Source organism: Topomyia yanbarensis, chromosome 3 (genome assembly GCF_030247195.1).
Source record: "Topomyia yanbarensis strain Yona2022 chromosome 3, ASM3024719v1, whole genome shotgun sequence".
NCBI classification, from domain to species: domain Eukaryota; kingdom Metazoa; phylum Arthropoda; class Insecta; order Diptera; family Culicidae; genus Topomyia; species Topomyia yanbarensis.
This window is the reverse complement of record NC_080672.1, coordinates 418,070,662-418,085,563: the sequence shown is the minus strand read 5'-3', so window position 1 is coordinate 418,085,563 and position 14,902 is coordinate 418,070,662. Positions and strand designations below refer to the sequence as shown.

Here is a 14,902-nt window from a genome sequence, read left to right as displayed (position 1 = left end):
CAGCAAATCCGCGCTATTCAAACTCGAATCGGAAACGACCCCGTCAATTTCTATCCTAATAATGTAACAGAAATATCCCAAATATGAAATAGGTGTGCCAATAGGCTCATTACCCCACGTACTTACAAACCTTCGAAAACATACATTGCGCAACGCACAAACATAAAAATAAATTATTTTTTTCGAACACAACCTCTAAAGCAGCACACACATGACGCACCCTGCAGAATTGAACTTTGAAAAGCATTCTGTGACACCGTGCTGGTACCTCGAAAAAATCGTACACAGTTTAACACCGTGCTGGTACCCGAAAATCCATAGGTAAACGCTATTGTAGTATAGTTACTATATTCATAGTTAGGCGGAGACACTGAGCGGAGCCAATTGAACATGTCAAATGGCGGAGCCAATCGAGCATGACGTCACATAATATGTTCTCTTTGGATGTAGATGGAAAAGGTATTGTGATTATTGTCATAATTATTTTACTCTTTTCTTGTGTTATCGAGTGCAGAGAAACGAAAAAAACAAGATTTTTTTTGTAACACAAAGAGATGTTCGCACAAGTATGAAATCATTTCATCAGATCTGCGAATTGGTTTTCCATTCGTACATGTGAAGTTCTTACTCACGACGACAATGAAATCATTAAGCTAGAGCTTGAACATTGGCATGGGTTGCCAGTGTTTTCTTCCTGGAATAAGAGCTGCCAGTTTTCCGGCTTTTGTGTCCGCCTAACTCTATATATAGGAACTCTATATTGTAGCGTCCAGCCATGATGTTGTTCGTTTGGCATTGGAACAAAAACTGATTCAAGTAGGCACGCGGCACCTCTATTCATAACTTTTGTGTTTGATTGAGCCACTTAGGTGCTTCCTATTGATGACTCTGCCTGCAAAATAAAATTATCAGCTAAATGAATTGGAAACATAAATTTTCTGTTTCAATTTAAAAAGAAAACATGATCGAACTAATTAGTTCGAACGAAGGGTCTTTTCATATATCGAAACTTCTTCGAAGAATCTTTATCTTTAAAACCTAAGATTTTAGGAGTCGTATTTAAATCGTAAAACAATATTCCCAAACGAGTCGTTGTACAACTAGATCAGAAAACCCTTAAAACCGATTTATTTTAACCCTAGAACGTTGCACTGGGGTAAAAATGCACCCCACGCCTTCTTTGGAGCCGTGTGAAAACAATAATTCGGCATGTACCGACCTGGGACCCTAACCATAATTCCATTTAGAGTTCCTAATAAGAGTAGCAAAAGGTGGTATAGCCAGTTTGCTTATAGCCTTTGTGGAAATGTGATTCGTGACAGTACCAGTTTAAATAATTGTAACACTTAGTATTATATAATCGTTTTTTATCATTTATTTAATTTAATGTTGAAGCGGAACAAAAAATCGTTCTCATTTTTGCTGATTTTTATTGTTTTTATTGTTTATTTTTTATAGTTTTTTAAAGCAATAGCTCGCAAGTATAATTTGCGCACAATAACTGCTGTAACAATAACGTTGCATGTTATCAATGTATTACTGGTCAGAAATGTTTTTTCATTTCAATTTCCACCCCTTTTCGTGGTATTTTCCAAAACACGATTTTTTAATTTCACTCCTCAAAATAATTGATCTTTTTCAAAAATATCGAAATTCAATTTTATACCGTTTCAAGATCATTCCTTCAACTTTTAGAATCATTTGATTAAAAAAAAACGAAGAAAATGATGTATTATACATTTCTTTGGTTTGCAGTTTTACTTGCCAAAATTGCGATCAAATGCTGGGGTATAAATGTATCCCACACATTGGAAAACGCAAGTGCAACGTTCTAGGGTTAATGAAATAATTCAAATAGTGTTTTTCTATCAAAATTTATATTAATTAAATCTCGAACCATCTAGAACTCAAGTCTGCTTCATTTAGATTTTCTGTAGCAGCGCGTCTAGCCGTTAGATTTGGAATATTTTTACAACGATTTGTTTGGAACCTATACGTGTTTCAGTGGTGAGATTTTTGCCGTGATACGTTTAGTATGGAAAAGTTGTGCTAGATGAAGGACGAGAAAAGAAAATTTTATCCTGCACACCGACGTCGAAAACCCTGATTATCTGGCAAAGAATTTGCAGTTACGGACTCAAAACCAAGCTTTTCGTTGTCAATAAAAAAGATGGAATTAAAGCTGTATAAGCCAGAGGAATTGGATTCTACATGAACCAAAAATCTTTCTAGAAACCGATAACGCATTACGTAATTTCCAGCAAACCTCTGAAAAAGGTATGGTTTCATGAATTTCCCCAGATACACCAATGTAAAATGGAAATCTTTTTGGTTGTATTGTTTTTAAAAAGAATTATCAGCTGCAGTTTTCCCACCAATTAGATGTCACTGTAACGAGCATTCAATTTTTATCGAAAACAATTATTGAAGCTTTTCAAATGTGCAAATGTACCTAAAATTTCAAAAAGCTAGTGCTTCCCTTCCAAAATACATCGCGAAAAAGTACTTTTTTTCTTCCGTCCACCCATTTACGGTAATCAAATTAATCGAAGTGTTACATATTGTTGTTGCGGATGAAGTAATCTAGTTTGGCATTATTGTTGGCTTCTACCTGCACCACAATCCGTACATGTTGAAACTGAATAAGATAAACGTTGTAGTCGACAATATGGGAGCCGTTGCTAGCGGAACAATACCGTTACAATTTTTGTGTAGGAAGGTATACAACAAAAATATTGTTGCTGATACAAAACTATAATTTGTATGAGAACTTCTTTATTGGATTAATCGATATTTTGCATGAAATTTTTTCTCTAACCACACAGATTGAATACCGCAATGCTCGTAGTTTATACTAGACTATATTTTGTTGGTAGAAGTCTGCGACCATCCACTATGTCAACGAGGAACGATAATCAGTATTTCACCCCTGAGAAAGGCGCAAACAAGGCGTCGAAACGTTGGTATTTAAAAACAAACAAATCGTAGTAATCCACTGAGAACTACAAAAAGACTTTTTAAATTTTTGACTGCGAAGGTTTACCATGAAAGAACACTTGAAACAATTACTCTTGCACTATCCATAAATAACCTCAATTTAATGCACGAATATGATAAAACGGCACGGTACTGTAGTATGGTTTACAAATGTAAACGAGTGATATTCCACATACATCAAAAGTCTTTTCTGTTCACATAATTTATTGAATTATTTAACAAATACGAAGTCAACTCACTATTTCACATTCTTTCCGACTCGAAGCAACATCCTTTCTCGGAACCACTTCCATCCCATCCCTTCAGCTACTAACGAGCTCAGGTAAACCAACGAAAGAAATATTTGCATTATGGTTATTTCATGAAACCCCTCCGGCCCGGATGCTGCTGGGAACTGCAGCTTACTTTTCACTGTTCGAAAGAAAACGGTTCTGAATTGTCAGTCTTTCAAAGCAAATCAACATCGTTCATCCCGTTGCAGTTTGAAAGTTTAACTGATTCGACAACGAAAGATGCTTATTTTTCCTAACATTAAAACCTCATAATGCGGTTTTATTGCAAAACTTTTAGGTGGATAGGATGAAGGGCACAACGTAATGCAACAGCGTAAATCCTGCATTAATATATTATAAAACAATCCGATCAACAATCGAAAGGATTTGTTTACGATTGGTGTAACTGTATGTAGGGTTATAAATGGCTCCCAATAAGTTACATTTGTTCTTGTTTATGGTTTAAATTCCACGGTGGAACAAAAGTTCAATTCACGTTTCAGATCTACAGATTTTTGATTAACATTGCTCCGTGACATTTTGACTAAACTAAACAGTACGGCACAAATATATATAAAAAAACCAACAAATTCCAATCACAACAACAAAACATTTCCGATCACTAACCATTGAATCCCTTTTGCTCTGTTTGTTTTCCAGCCATTCGTCTGAGAACCGGACCACTGCCACTGGTTGATTCGTCGAGCAACAAGCACCTGAACGGTCGTCGGCAGCCGAGTTTTTTTTTGTTGCCGGCACCAAAACGAATTTGCATTCTACATCAATTCGAAAGAGAACAAGCCAAAAATACGACTATGTCCAACTCGTCGACATAGCAGTCCCCCCTCCCGTCTCTCTCTCTAACGATGTTGAAAATCTCATTTCCCTACCGTATTTGTCACTGAAAGCCAGCTTGAAAAACTTGCCACCAGAAAGCGAGCATAAATTTCCGGCTAGAGTGTCCACCACTACTGTTCTGGTTTCGGTTCGCCATCAAAGGGGGGAATAGTTTATGTTTCAGAAGACCCGTAAATTATTCCTTTTTTTCACTAACACAGAATGCGAGGACCATTTTGAATGCTAGAATTAGTGACAAATAGTTTTTTTTTGCGCTGAAAGAACGATAATTACAGTTGAACTATTGGTTCACTCGGAATCTAACAACTTTGTCTGGGTATTATCAGGCGTGACGATTGGTGTGTTCAGTTGAGAAAAAAAAAGAAAACAAACCGACAGAACGGTGAAAGTGCACAAACCATTCTGACCCCGTTCACCCTATAGCGGAACCGTTTCGTACGTGAGGTGCTACAAAAGCGCAACTTAGCAATCGTACATCGAATCGAAACCATAGTGATCATAGTGGCGGACTACGAGGATTTTAGCTCCTTTCCGCCGGATCTCTTCGAAGCGTTCGAGAACAGCACCGAGGTAGAATGCCTGCTGAAGGCCCACCTGGATGCACAAGCCGAGGTTAGTCAAACTGGGTTGGGAAGGGGTCGGAGAAGGGGTTGGGAAGCAGTTACTACCACCCTGCGAAGGATACGGTTGATTAATGTTGGTTTGTTGTACACATTTCAGACTCCATTCGATGGCTGTCCGGTGGATTTTGACCGGATCCTGTGCTGGCCGAGGACAACACGTGCTACCTGGGCGGTGCTGCCTTGCTTCGCCGAGTTCAAGGGCGTCCATTATGATCCTACGCGTAAGTATTAGCAAGCCGTTAATCGTTGGAAGGTTATTATTTATTTAAGGCTTGAAATAGGCTAGAGGGTACAAAAAACAGTTAAACTCAATGAATTACTTCATAAGACAAGAGTTTGTTCAAATTGAACCAAATTACATGAGGGGATTTTTTAAAGTTAACCCAGTAAAGGCGCAAATCAATTTTTATCAAATTTGTGAAAATTGTCCCAAGCTTCAATACGTTAAAACAACATTGCGCATTTAAGTGTTAATGAAAACGTATGATAACCAAAAATTCGATTTTAATGGAGGTACGTGGTACTTTGTAAATAACAGATTACCTAGCGTCTCCATATATGTATGTATGTATCAACAATTTAATAGCGTTTTGCGTAAAGCAAACCCTTCTTATGTAGAAATGATGAAAACTTTATATTTTCACGAATATCAAATAAATTTTCGAATGCTAATGCATTTCCCTGCTTTGATGGGAAACAAACACATCGCAGTTGGAAGCAGAATGTTTGTTGATCAATCTTTGTCATCCCAGTCGGATGCTACATTATTATGGTAATTGAGAATATGTTTGGACAAGTTATGTCAAACAATGTATGGTGCTCGGGATCGCAGACAATTCAATTTTGAGTTACATATATGTGCCAACTTTTCTCATACCGGAAATTACTGAATCAGGCTAGTATTTAACGATTTGGCATTTTACTTTTTTGGTTTTGACCTTTGCGCCGTTGCGTATCTCGTTTTACCCAAACTGATAACCAGATATATAAACACACATTTTAGGATGGGACATTGTTGTAGAGACATAGGTGTGTGCAGTCTCCTCCATCAGAGTGAGGGGGGGGGGGGGGTGCTAACCAATCATTTATATTTTTTATTATGGTGTGATTGTCGTAATGTTATTTTTTAGTATTTTTTGCACTTTTTCAAACTTCACTGACAGATTGGCAGAGTATGTTCACTTGTATCCTTATCCTTGTATCCACTATCACTTACAGTTTACAGTTGCGTCATTCTCATTAAAAAGACATAATTCGCTGTTTTTGGGGGAGTGGGACAAAAGGCCGAACAAAAAAAAACAAAAAAACACAAAAGGCTGAAGATGTCCCAAGCTACCACAAAAGGCCAAAACCTGAAACGACCGAATCACAAAAGGCCGAAGTCACTAAAGGCCGAAAACCACAAAAGGCAGAATCACATAAGGTCATTGCAGTAACCCATGCTGTTATTGATGAGCTGGTGCATATCATAACTTGAATTCATTGCTGAAAACTGTTTTAATTTCTTTTTGATTTAATCAAATTAAATTAGATTAAATTCAAAAGAACAGCTCATGTTAAAAAGAAGGATTGCCCTAAAAGATAGTACAATAAGGAACATGGCAGAATTTCTAAAAATCTGTTCAACGTTGATTGACCACGTTTCTTTAAAATATGCATTATCCGCATTGCATATTTTTTGATTGGGTCTTTTCGGGTTAGTTCATAGAGAAAGGTGTACGAATTAGTTTTGGTTTGTGACAAATAAAATTACAATTTAATTGCGGTGGCCTCTCCCAAGCAAGGATGACCGTTGGACTAATGAATCAGCATCGTTCTAACCTACCACAAAATGCCGAAACCCGAAAAGACCTAATCAGAAAATATGCAATGCGGATAATGCATGATTTAAAGAAACGTGGTCAATCAACGTTGAACAGAGTTTTAGAAATTCTGCCATGTTTATTATTGTACAATCTTTTAAGGTATTTTCCTTCTTTTTCACATGAACTGTTCTTTGGAATTTGATCTAATTTTTTTGTTGATTCTCGCAGTAAAGAGGGACAAGTCTGTCTTTTCCAAAAGACATGCTGGTGAACTTGAGTTATTCGTAGTTATGCTGCCTAAGCTCGACCCCCACCAACAGAAGACAAAAGTTAAGCCCGTAAGATATTAAGCCTGTTCTAATGACTTCTAGTTTTCCGATCTGTATACTTCACATCCTTGCTCTAACTTGATCACTATGGCTCTAAATTTTCATAAGTTTCCTCATAATCTCTAGCTAATTGAATGTCTTTAAAATGGAAAAATCTAATTTAATTAAATCAAAAAGAAATTAAAGCAATTTTCAGCAATGATTTCATGTTATAATATGCACCAGCTAATCAATAACACCATGGGTTACAACAATGATCATTTGTGTTTCGGTCTGTTATGGTTTTGGGCCTTTCGTAGTACTCCCGTTTTTGGTTTGAAATGGTCAGATAAATTATTTATAAATTCCCTGAAGGCTTTGGCTATTTCTGCGATATGTTTCTTAAAACGAGTTTCCAAAGTCCTCTTAGTCTGGCCAATAAATTGCACGTCAAATTTATTACCAAATTTTCAATTCCATATACATTGTTCCTGCATTCTCTAGTGAAAAATAATTGAAACGTATGTTTTATTCTGACTGAACTTGATATTTTTCTGTGCTTGGCTATCCGAGACATCACTCGGAACCAGTCAGTTACTTAGACGTCATGCAAGAGGTATGACCTTTTGGATTAAGCGTCTAACTAGTGCCAGCTTTGATGCTAGTTTAGATTTATTGTCCAACTAGCCCAAAGCCTGGTGCTGGTAACTGATGAGGAGAATCCGAAGCGCAAAACATTCCAAACTATATGATATTTTTATTAAGTTATGATATTTTAAACTTTTGAAATTTCCCTCCCCAAGGTTTAGGGGTTTGACGGTATTGCAAACATCATCTAGCATATTGCGTGCATCAGTCCTACAGAACCTCTGACAGACAATTGCATTAAGATAGGTATTGCATTACGCCATTATAGTGGTGCATCGAGGAGACCGAGAGGGCTTATGCGCCTTTTTTATGTTATATGTTTCTTCATACTCTGCACCTGCGCATACCAACGCTAAACCACTGGTCCATGCACGGTGGCGTGGCCGACTGGCGGATCGACGTGAATTGACTTTTGCTGTGTGCCGTGTTTGCAAATATTGTTCTATCGGTGGTATTCGTGGACGGGGCTCACAGAGGGAGTCATTGTGTGTCCATTTATCGGTCGACTTCGTCACCGTGCATATACTAATTAAATTAATTTAATAATTAAATTAATTTAATAAAGTAGAATAAGTAGAAACCTATTAGTTGTAGCTTTGTAATAATCGTAGTTTTTCGTACTAGTGTACAACTGTTATGTGCTAGTCGTATGTCTATCTATGTATGTATGACTGAGTATTTGTGACAGTTGGATCAGGGAATGGATGCAGAACTGATCTATATGATAGAATTCTGGCTAATACTTCTGGTGATCAATCTGAGCATTTGGTTCTATTCATTCGGGAAAACGGGTTGTATAACTTAGGGTACAATAAATTTACCGACGCACGTGAGTCATCCATCCCCGGCCAGCATAGCATGATGAAAGTCTAACAGCATGCTATTGTCGTTAATGATAAATATACAACTTTTGCTGCATTTAGACGAGTTTGATTGCATGGTACATGTGTTTTTCTCTATTCTACTTCATTAGTCTGTTTCTTTTGTACATCTATTAGTTTACTTTTCCATTGTTTATGTATACCAAAATAGTATTGTTCAATTTATACACTTCTAGTCAAGCTCTTTGCTTCTTTTTTTCTTTATTCGGCATGTTATGATTCCTTTTAATAGTATATCTCTACTATACGCTATCTATACTTATATAGGTACAAACGCTCGTGGCCTTCGCGATTACACAAACCTGGCTACAAACGCGACCATTCAATTGCAATAATCCACACATACTTACGCCCGCGATTTCGCCTACATGAAAACACTCCGGTAGTTAAGTAAACGTGGCGTTTTTAAACTTCCAAACCCGGTCTCAAACAATAACCCACCACTCGCGGGATCATGAAACGGTCACGTCCGAAAGTTTTACCAGTCTGGACTAATGCCTGCAGTTGAACCAATCAAAAAGGTGCCGCTCATATTCACTAAACAACACGTTCCATGGTGACATGATCTGGAACTCAAGTTTCTCCATAGGGAAACGGACTACCATCTGTACCATACACTAAAAATTAAGCATCAGATTCACGCTCCACGCGCGATCAAACAAGAATACACGCTACATCATTATAAAATCAAAATTATACACGCGAAGTCACATACACGTGACAAACACGTTAATATACAAATGCTTGAGCCCTTCGCGACCATCCATGGCACCTACACCCGCGATCTCGTAAACATGGTAACATCCCGGTGATAAAGTGAATGTCTCAGCTCCTATAAATTTTCAAACGCGGTCTCAAGCGTGAACCTAAAAACTCCCGCACTCGCACGATCATGAATCGATCACTTCCGTATGTTTCTATCCTTGATATCAACAGACTAGGTCCATGCCTTCAACTGGATCAATTAAAAAAAGAAAGCTCTCATATCCACTGGACACCACGTTACATGGTGACATGACCGGGGACTCTAGTGGTATGGGATAACTTACTCCCTGTCAAAATGTGAATTGTACACCAAAAACTAACTATCAGAATGAAGGTCCGCGTGACCATCCAAGAACGCACGCCTATATAGGAAATACCACACAGTTACAAAATCCATTCTTGTACACGCAAAGTCACATGAACGCGAACACACGTGACAAACACGTTAACATACGAACGTTTAAGCCCTTCGCGATTACCACGCACATACGTTCGCGATCGCGCAAACTAAATAGCACCCCGGTAATAAGGAGAACGTTTTAGCACTCATGAAGTTTTAAACGCTGTCTCAAACACGAACCTACAAAGGTCCGTTTTCACGCGCTCATGTATCGGTCACGGAAACCATTACTCTCTGTCCTAATAACTTAGGTCCATACATTCAGTAGGACTAATAAAAAATAAAGCACATATCCACTAGACAACACGTTCCATGGCAACATCACCGGGCACTCCAGTGATATGGAAGATCTCACTCTCTTTTAGCATCTTAGCCGTACACCAAAAAATAAAGTATTAGATTCACGGTCCGCGCGCGATTATCCAAGAACACACGCGAACATGCGAAAGGCACACGGTTATAAAATAGAATTCATACACGTGAAGTTATATACACGTTAGCACACGCGACATACAAACGCACACGCGATCGAACATGTTAACGTACAAATGCTCGAGCTCTTCACGATGATACACGCGATCGCGAGTCCCTATGAATATCTCATTCAGAATCACGGCCCGCTACAATTGGCCTAAACCAGTGTTTTAGTGGGCGGCATTGCCTGTCTCGTCTGCAAATTGTAGTATGTTATTCTGACGGGGAGCCATTCCGAGAACCTAGCTCTATAGCTCCAGTAGGACAACTCTCGAAAAAAAACATGTTTTAATCCACCCAGTGGTGCAATTGTGCCTTTCTCATTTGTCCAAACTACGATTCCATGGCTAGTTATGTTCAATACAACGGTGGAAATGAATATTACATATTCAGTACGATTTGCACATACATACAATGGATCGACAGCCACGATCTTGAGATACTATGCGTCGACACTGAAACATCGCTTAAAACCAGCGGCGGATCAAGGAAGAGGATCCGGATCCTGCCGAAAATTTTCAACTTGTTATAAAAATTTTAAACTAGTTTCAAGTTTAAAGTAGCAACCCCTCACTGGATACTCCTACCTACGCCTAAAAAAGTCAACAAAAAATCGCCGGGCCGGGACTAAGTTGACGATTTTTAGAGTGATTGCAAAACCTTTCTATATGAGAAAGGAAAAAGGTACCAAAGTCCAAAAAAGTCAATTTAATCCAAAATTTTTTTTTCGAGATTTCATCAAATCTCATCGTTTCATGCATTTTAAAGTGATTTGGCATCAAAAATGCAAATTCGATTTTGAAATTTTCCCTTACTCCCCCCTTTGAGAATTTTTGATTTTAGTTTATATGGGAATTTGCTGTGTGGACGCACTCTTCAACTCGTAACTCTGGAACCGGAAGTCCAATCAATAAAAAATTCAATAGCAGCGGATGGGAAGGATGTACCTTTCATAAGTTTGTGCAAATCGGTCCAGCCATCTCTGAGAAACAGGGGTGACATTTTTTTCCACATACACACATACACACATACTCGATCATGCAATGCACGAATTCATTCGTTGTTTTCTGGCCGTGCCAGTGCCAGTATCTCGAATCTGAAAAAGCTACAAACGCTTCAAAACAGATGTCTTAAAATTATTTATAAAAAACCATTTATGTACCCTACTATTTTGTTATACAATAATAATGCCCATAACATTTTACCTTTGCTTGGGTTGACTAACTACCAAACAATAATATACATCCACAATGCTTTGCATAATACTATTGCTCATAATAATCTAGAATTTACGACAGGAATTCGATCTCACAGCACTAGTCAAGCCAACCATTTATTGTACTCCAGAGTATCCACGAACCTTGGTCAAAGACGCATTTCTTTCATCGGACCTAAGTTATTCAATCAGCTTCCTACTGATTTAAAGCAAATAACATGTCGCACTCGTTTCCAAGCAAAATTGAAACTAATTTTAAAAAATAAAATAGGAGAATTTTTAATTTAAACTTCGTTCACCACCAATCGAGCTTATTCCTTTAGCTATAATTGGTTAACATTTTTTTAATAAAAGCAATTGATAAATGCATTTTTTATAGCAATTAGTAATAAATAAATTTAAATTATTATGAGCTTCCTGCAAAGCTACGATGGGACCCTTAAAAGGATTCTTTTCCGCTGGGTACTCGCCGTAGCTTCTTGTCAAATTTTGTGTTTTGTCGGTCTCGTAATGTTTTTTTTTGTTCTCAGCGTTTCCGCGATTCGTAACTTTGTTTTGTTGTGCTGACCTTTTTTTTGTACGCTGAGAACTGATGTGTCCACTACCAGGGGGCTCCGTTTGTGAGCTTTTTGGTGTGGGGGTAAGAGGCGGGCTATTAAAAAAAAAAAAAAAAAAAATTTGCACGTTTAATGTACAGTGCACGAATGTAATCGTTGATAACGATACTAATTTTCGTGAATGAAACGAAATGTTTCGGTTATTTTAATAAACATTTGTGTATATTACGAACAATCTCGTTGATCGCACGAATTCATTTCGTTCATCTAAGAGAAGTTTTCGTAATCATCTTTCATCGTTCATCTCTCGTCATTCTCGATTAGTTAAATTTTGTGAGGAGTAAAGTGCATAACGTTAAAAGTTAATTAAGTAGTTAATTTATCCGGGTAAAATAGCGGCCCTGTACCTAGAATCTTCATCTAACCGATAGCAGCGCAAGAAACCATACAGCATGGCTGTTAAAGCAATCACCGATGAAGCTCACTTCCAAACCGAACTAGCCGCAGCAGGAGGAAAATTGGTCGTTGTGGATTTTACCGCAAGGTTAGTGTGGACCGTGCCGAAACATATCGCATTAGTTCGATCAGCTTCCGGCGAAATATCCAATGTGGACGTCGACAGATGTACCGAAACGGCGCCATTCCAGGGCATGTCGACCATGCCAATGTTTATTTTCTACCGAGCCAGAACAAAGATTGACAGGATGCAGGGTCCAGACATTAATGGACTTGAAGCCAAAATACAGAAACATTACGTAGCCAGCGTGGATGAATCTGGAGAGGATTACGGTCATGGAATGGTTAGTCATGACTCCGGTCAAGTTTCATTGTCATCAACATTCATTCTTGCTTTCAGTTGGATTTGAACACCTTCATCCAGAAGAACCAGTGCGAATGTTTGAACGAATCGGACGACCATCCGATGGTGAATGCGCTCAGTTCCAGCGGTGGTCACCTGGCGTCCGATTGTGACGAACAGCTGATTATTTCGATTACCTTCAACCAGGTGATCAAAATCAGTGCCATCAAGTTCAAAGCACCGCCCTCGCACGGACCGAAAAACGTGAGAATCTTCATCAATCAACCGCGGACTATCGATTTCGATATGGCCGAGTCGCAAGTTTCGGTGCAGGATCTGGTACTGGAGCAGAAGGATCTTGTGTCGGGATCGCCGATTCCGTTGCACTTCGTTAAATTTCAGAACGTGCAGAATATGCAGCTGTTCGTGAAGGATAACCATTCTGGTGACGAGACGACCATTATCGATCATTTGGCCTTCTTCGAGTTACCGATTGCAACGACTAAGATGGATGACTTCCAGCGGGTGGCTGGGAAGAAGGGTGAAAACCACTAGATTGTTTGAGCCGCCAGGAGAAGGATGGTTAAAAGGCGGTGGACAGGTGCGGTGACGAATATGTTTGATCGTATATTTAAAAGGTTAAAGATAGTGATGCGCGTTAACTTGTTCTTTTTATAAATTGTTCAATAAAATAATGAGCAGGAAAAAATGGCATATTTTTTTGATATTGTTCCGACAGAGAAAAACTCAATCTTATTCATACAAAACCAACGAGCGATGGCTCAGCTGAATCCGTACAGCTCCGGATTCTGGATCAACTGGAAACGAAAGAGCTTCAGGAAATCTTCTTGAAACCGGCGGGCACGGATACGGCTACTAAATAGTCAGACTGAGACCGTCATGATGAATTGTTGACGTATTCTACCTCTATTGAAGCTTTTTTGACGTTGACGGTTTGCGGAATAGTACTCGTAAATATTACAAAGATGTTCGTATATAGCAGCGAACAATTCGTTTGCCGAATGAAGCTGTTTCGTAATAAGCCAACGAAAGTCGTTTCGTGGTATTCACGAAAAATTCGTAATAAAAAATAAAAATGTTTCAATAGTACTACGAACGATTCATCATATGTACGAAAAAAATCGTATGAAAATTGTCTGTACGAAACAAATTCCTGGCGATTTACGAATATATTCTATCAGTGTGCAGTTATCACTTGACCATGGTAAAGGTTCCTGCTCATGCCTCAATTCCGTGAAACGAAAGCACTGACTCTCTCGCAAAAATGAGAGTATTAGACGGCGATATTTTCTAAAGATCTATCGCTTTCAATGAATTTTTCAGCATGTCTCGGCAGGTAATACTCAACAGCTAATAAATCACATGCAAAAGGGAGCGGTTGAATATATGTCGAATTTTATTCTCGTGATGTCCAGGCTGATGTTCAATCACTATACGTTCGACACTCACTTCTTTCATACTGGCTTGACTAAGAGTAATTTTTGCATTTATGGCGAGGTTTACCAATACATCGAGCACGTTGTTTGGTCGTGCACTGCGTATCGTAATGCCAGTTTATTGTTAAATCCCCTGAATTCCCTAGGTAGACCACCCAACGTTTCAGTTCGTGATATCTTGGCATGCCGAGACCTGTCTTACATGTCGTATAAAAAAAACGAAAACTTTTGAATTTATTCAGCGATTTGGATATGAAATTAGTTGGTCTTACAGTCTACTTTCTACTTCTGACGCAGTCAGACGTACTATCGAGCCAAGTGAACAACAGGCCTCTCGATCTTGTGTGCATTGTCTCGAGAACAAAGGAGACATCGACTTTAAATTTTGTACCTTCAGTATCATCATCTTCGCAGTGCAGTGTTAATATCATTCAACACGTTATCACAAGCCGAGCGTTTCGTTTTGAAGAACAACTTAAAATACGTGGTTGAAAGTGACAACGTTGGAATTAAGATTCCCGTATATATTGAGAATGATTATATAGATGTAAGGTTATATGACCTATCACCTCGTACCCCTCCTGAGCCAATTGCAAAATGCATGTCGCAATACGGAGAAGTAGAATCCGTTACACCTGATACTTGGAGAAACTTCTTCCCGGGTACTCCTAACGGCGTTTTTGTAGTGAGGATGCGGGTTGAAAGGCCTATACCCTCCTACTTGACAATAAAACTCAAAACTCACGGAACTACAATTATGCAAACTACGCTATGCACCCATGAGGGACAAACTCCTACATGCAAGTATTGTAATCAGACAGCTCATCATGGACAACCTTGCG

The 14,902-nt window shown here is 38.7% G+C and overlaps 1 protein-coding gene and 1 pseudogene across 3 annotated transcripts in view; both read left to right on the top strand.

Moving 5' to 3' along the window:
- LOC131688376 (thioredoxin-like protein 1) overlaps window positions 1-13,158 on the top strand; it is a 66,953-nt pseudogene extending 53,795 nt beyond the window's left edge.
- LOC131693271 (diuretic hormone receptor-like) overlaps window positions 4,552-14,902 on the top strand; it is a 171,199-nt gene continuing 160,848 nt past the window's right edge. For 2 of the 3 annotated variants that reach the window (XR_009306191.1, XM_058980981.1), the window contains exon 1: window positions 4,854-4,971. The gene's annotated coding sequence lies outside the window, so the exon portion shown is untranslated. Of the gene's footprint in view, window positions 4,740-4,847; window positions 4,972-14,902 lie in introns of those variants that run through there. The other variant, XM_058980982.1, reaches the window with a different exon arrangement.